The following is a 6,205-nucleotide window of genomic DNA, read 5'->3' as shown; positions in this document are numbered from 1 at the left end:
GTTGGGGGAGGGGGGAGAATCTGGTAAGTAACCTGCTCAAACTAGAATCTCACAGAGAAGATACGCCTATGTTCCTTACCCTCACCCTACACCTACCACTACAACAGAATACATCAACAAGTCAAAATAACAATGGTATGTGCTGTGTTTACAGCACATAACCATCCCTGACTCTGCTGGGCCAAGGATGGGCCACGGATAGTCCTGAATGATGGGAATTCCATTAAGGCCTGAAAAGATAACCCACTTTGTTTTTCAAACTTCCCACTCCTCCCTTGGTCTCCCCACAGACAATTCTCCAGAAAGGGCAGATCTAAGAACTAAATGCTATGATAACGGAACAAACACTTGTTTACCAGATGTTTGAAGTAGAGGCTTAAGTGTTGGAAAAGCAGAGAGGGAGCCAAAAGCTAACCCAAAAGGATTTTCAATTGCTCATGGCGGATGGAAATAATAGGTGTAAATATGGACAGACAGAGGGTAAACTTATTGAAAGGAGGTCAGAGAAGGCCAACTAACACGGAAGATGCCTTTTCTAGGTCACTCAGCTTATCCTTCAGTTATGGAAAGAGGAACAAGTTCCCACTGGTCATCGCCTGTTACTTTTAATTATTCAGACTTCTATGGAGCACCTTCTTTGTGCCAGGCACTGTGCTAAGCCTTGGACCTAACAAGAATGCCTCAGATAATGAGTATTGCCACACTCGGGCATGGTCTATATTTATTTGGTTAAATTGAACCCAAAACGTAAGCTTTCAGATACAGTAGTTCTAGTTTTCCTAAGGCTGTTGTGCCTTAATGCCATTAACATGCAAGCTTAGGCATGTTTAACCATTTAGAGTATTCACTTTTTCAAGTGAGGAATGAGCTGGAAGTTCTATTGCCGCTCTAATAGTGTGCAGTTCTGTGATATCTGGGAAAAGAGAAATCTAAACAGAACTTCTGGTAACTCAGAACCACTTCCCATGGCTTCCTGTAATAATGCTCCACACCCAGCTAATCCTCTGGATCCCACCCTGCCTCCCCTCACTGTAGCTTTCGGCAGAGATTTTGTGCTCTTTGTTATTTGACTCTCAGGTGCCTCTCTGGACCTTGAGTTCCTAAATACTGGACAGTACAATTCATGTTTCTCACCTACCTAACATCCTCCAACCACATCCCTCTCCACTCGCCCTCTTTTCCTCTCCCCTTTGTCCTCCAGGCTGATGCCATCCTGACTCTGTTCCTTTAGCAGCACAGCTTGTGTCTGCCTTGGGGACGTTGTCTGTACTGTAACTCCATCTGGAATGCTTTCCTCCTGATGCTCACAGGGCTGGATCCTACCTGCCATTCAGATCTCAGAGTGAACACCACTTACACAGTGGAACCTAATGTAGGCAGCTGGCTGTCCTTCGTCACTCACCCTATTTCAATTCTCTGCATATTAGTCCTATTATCTGACATGCTTCTTGGGTTTACTGTTTGTCTCCCCAAACTAGAAAGTAGTCCCTAGGAATGGGATCTGGCTTATTCTCCATAGCATCCCTACGCCCAGAAGAGTGTCTGGCCCATAGGAAGTGCTTAATAAGTAAAATGGTTTAATGATATTCCCCATATGGATTCCTGGGCACATTACTGCTTCTCAATCAACTTTAGTTTCCCTTCCTTCACATAATCAAGGGTACATTTCCCTTGCAGTCATTTTGTAACTCACTATAAAAAGCAAAACAGCCTGGCCAGTGTTGCTCAGTGGTTGAGCATCGACCTATGAACCAGGAGGTCATAGTTTGATTCCTGGTCAGGGCACATGACCAGGTTGTGGGCTCAACCCCCAGGGTGGGGTGTGCAGAAGGCAGCTGATCAATGCTTCTCTCTCATCATTGATGTTTCTATCTCTATCTCCCTCTCCCTTCCTCTCTGAAATCAATAATATATTATTTCTAAAAAGCAAAACGAAATCAAAGCAAACAAAAACCCTTGGCTTTTAGTTATTTTATTACCTACTAGAGACCAGGTGCATGAAATTCGTGCACAGGTAGGGTCCCAAGGCTTGGCTGGTGATCAGGGCTGATCTGTGGGGTGACCAGTGGGGTGATTGGGCCTGCAGGCTGGGGGCAGCTCCTGCATTGAGCATCTGCCCCCTGGTGGTCAGTGTGCATCGTAGCGACCAGTCATTCAAAGGGGCCTTCCACTGTTCCGTCTGTTTGCATATTAAGGTTTTATATAGATAGATTATGCTACTCGATTGCTTCAGAAATCTGAGGAACAAGATTTTATGATATACAATGAAGATTTTAAAATTAAGGCTATTCTTTTAGTCCAAATGGGTCATTAAATAATCATATTGAATAACCACTTTTCAAGAAAACTAAAGTAGTGCTGATATTTTTCACAGATACCACTGAATGGATACTTTGTCAGGTTCAGAGAATCAAGCTATTGGAAGGGTGGTCATCAAGGCTTTCATTCATCCAGCTTTCTTAAAATGTCAGGTTAGCCTCTTGTTTCAAGGACCACAGATAATCTTCCAAGGAGTTAAAAAGACGTATCCTCTTTTTCTCTCCTTTTTTACATTGCCCCCCCAATTCTCTTTTGCCCCCAATTCTTTGCTGTTTATAAAGATACATTTTTAAAATGAGAAGCCCATTGGATATCATGATTCCTTACTTCAGGTTTTAGCTGAAGGCCCTCTGGCCTATTCTGTTTATGAACCTCCTCAGTTTTGCAGGTGTGGGATGATCATATTTATGAAACATTGGCAGTTGACCAAGGAGAACTGCCTTTTTTAGAGTTTAAAGAAAGTGATAGCAAGCCATCTTCCCAAGAGTGTTCTAGCTCAGTCAGGGAGGCAGCCTGTGCTCTGCCAGGTCCCCTCCCAGCTTTCTAGGATTATCCTGCATAGCTGTAGAAGCACATGTACCCTCAGTAGGTGATGATACAATGTGTCACACTGTATTTGCAGATATATCAGAATAAAGGGAGGGAAAACCCTCTTCATTAACGATACCATCTGAGTTTAATAGAGAAGAATGCTATCAGAACCTGTTTAACTTCTGTTCTTCAACCAACTTTCTCCACTTCTCACCCAACCTGAGGACATGGCATTAACATGGACCCATCACAATGTTTTATTTCAATCTTGAAATTGTAAAGTTCTTCCATAACTTTCACATCATCAGAAAGCCTGAGTGAACATTTGATACAAAAGCCTTCCACCTTATTTATTTTGTAAATATCCTTCTCTACACAATGGTAAGACATTGATTAAAGGGCCCCTATTGTGCAGTGCCTGGTGTGCAGTTTTAAACCCATAGCAGAATGACCATTAGGTTGAAAACCTATTAACCCTTATCCCAGAAGAGGATGCAAAGTCCTTGGGGGATGTTTACTCTTCTCCTTGATATCCTGTAACTGAAATACTATGCTGTAAAGTCCCTAATTCTTAAAGACCATGATATAAAGTTAATACATTTTATGTTACATGACAAGGGGATAAGAGAAGGAAGAAAATAAAGACATTTACTTCATACACACAAACATATTCATAACAAGTAAGGAAGAGAGATTCATGACAATTATAATCCTTGATTCTATAATTAGTCATGTGGTCATAGCTGGTATTTTTAACTGTCTCCTTCCACTGTCTATTTGTCCTCAGCAAGCACCTCAACTGGTCATGGTTCTTTACCTAATGGAGTGACCCAAGCTTTCATTCCAGACAGGGACTGGGCCATTAAGAGGCCTGCCTGGATTGGGCTGTTGTGGTTTTCCATTGACTTTATTTACAGACATGGGATTATTAAAAGACACCCTAAGAGGTCTCTTGTATTCCAAACATACTTTTCCTTACCTGCATTGTGGCGTGGCAATCCAAGTTATGGGTAGCCAGGATCAATCACCCCAGCCACACACTCCCTCCCTTCTTTGTCTGTTGATTTAGGGTCACAGAGAGCCCAGAGCTGGAGTAATTTCTAGCTCAGTGGAATCATTGTTGTGTCTCCCAGTGGAAAAATTCCTCCCTTTCAAACAAGGACTTCTAGCCCAGCAGAGCATAAGATTGGAGAGACAGGAAGCAAAAATGTTGTTAATAGGTCACTAGGGCTAATAGTGAGTGGCGCCACTCCTATTTCTACACCTTGATTTTTGGACCTGTACATCCCAGCGATGGGAGAAACAGCACCAAATATGGATGCTAATTCAGAGTCTAATAAACTTCCTGGAAAACCATGCCCCAGCCCTGCAAGGTATATTGCCACCTAGCTAACCGAGTCTTTGAAAGGCCATTCCACCATTGTATCAAGCCACGTTGCTTCAGAATAGTAGCATGGGTCCCATGGCCTTACTTCACTCACTGTGAAGTGAGCTCCTTGTTCAGAAGCAATGCTGCATGGAATATCATGGTGGTGGGTGAGGCGTTCTAGAAGTCCATGAACAGCTGTTTTGGCAAAAGCATTGCACACAAAGAAGGCAAATCTGTATCCAGATTAAGTGTATATTCTAGTAAGAACAAAAAGCTGCCCCTTCCATGACAGGAGGGTTGAATGTAATTAACCTGTTGGCTGATCACTTTGGGAACGGTGTGGTATTAGGGGCTCAATGTTGATCTCTGCTGCCAACAGATTGGGCACTAAGCAGTGGACTTCGACAGATCAGCCGTGGTTACTAGTCTATTATAATAGCTAACACTCAATTATTATATTAAGTGGCAGACACTATGCTTTAGTGCTTTTTATGCAATGTCTCATTTAATCCTCATAATGACCTTATAAAAACTGCTACTGTTCCTGTTATAGAATAGTAAGAAGCTAAGAAAATTCCAGGACAAGCAGAATAGGAAAACTAAGTTAAACAGCAATTTGCAGCCACCTAGTAAGTCCTATCTTCCCTAAATCAAGGGCACTCAAGAGCAAATGGTTTGTACCTCTTCTCCCCAACCAGAGGGTAAATAGCTTAAATCACCTTACTCTGGGAGACAGATAACAGAAATCCAATTAAATGCCATTTTCAACCACACCGAAGGACAGACAAATTTAAAAGAATATATCTCATTTTGGTTCATCAGCGTAAAACTGATGAATAGTCTATTGATCTGTCCCTAAGACTTCCCCTAAATGCCAGGCCTTTACAATCCCTGAAAGTGAAAGTCCCAGCATGCTCATAATGCCCATACCATTCCCTTCTCCCTTCTCCCATCTCCCACCCCCATGATGCTTGCAACCAGGGAAGCAATGGGCAGTGGCAGCTGGTCCTGTCCCAGCTAACCCCCAACCTGTCTACAAGGCCTCTATTCTCTGGCTTCCCAGTGAGCGAAGGCAGCTCGGCCTAGCTCTTCTGCTGCTTCTATGCCCTTCATTGTCTCACTCTCCTAAGTATAGTTTCGCTGCAGTCAATAGATTCTCGCTCGCTTTTCTACACTTTGTCTCCTAATTAAAATCTTCCCCTCAAGAAAACAAGACCAGAGGCCTTGTCATCTCCCTGACAACAGTCCCCTTATACATTCTTATGAGGCTTAAAGAGGTAAACAGTTTTGAGACACAACATAACTAGTAATGGCAAAACCAGAATGCAAATCTAGGTTTTTCTGGCACCAAAAATTCTGCTTTGAACCAGAATTTCTGATTCAAATGACAATCTCCCATGAATCTGTAGGTAGCTGTCATTATGTTAACTTATGCTTACACTGTTTTATTCATAGTTAGTCTACCTGTGCCTGGCTAGTGTAGCTCCCTGAGTTTTCAAAGGCGAAAATTATCTCCTCTATAGAATCTAGCAGAGCACTGAACAGAAAGGGACATGCTATTTCTCACTCCTGTAAAACAAGCCGTGCATTTGCCTTAATGTTCCCCTTTTCCCAGCTCACCAGTTTAAATCTCACCCTTTGTTTACTGCTCTTTCCCCAAACAGTGGTGCCCACATTAAAGCTACTTTCATTGCAAAGCTTCCCTGTACCTTTTTGAAGCTGTAGAAAGAGAACTGGAGGAGTTTCCAGGAAATCTGACTTCAGTTCTGTCTTAGATTTTGTAACTCAGTATGTAGCTTTGGCCAGATCACGTAATATCTTCAAGTATCCTGAGGCTTAACAACCATTTTACTAATCCAAAACCCACAGGGCATTTGGAAAGATCAGATGAGATTAGATATGGAAGAATAACTTGAAAACTGTCTGTTATGTAATTAAATACCTATAAGAGCAGTGCTGCTAAACTATTAATATAAATTTTTTTCT

The sequence above is a fragment of the Myotis davidii genome, unplaced genomic scaffold, assembly GCF_000327345.1.
Source record: "Myotis davidii unplaced genomic scaffold, ASM32734v1 scaffold266, whole genome shotgun sequence".
In the NCBI taxonomy this organism is placed as follows: Eukaryota; Metazoa; Chordata; class Mammalia; order Chiroptera; family Vespertilionidae; genus Myotis; species Myotis davidii.
The sequence above is the reverse complement of the archived record's forward strand: the minus strand, read 5'-3'. Positions refer to the sequence as shown.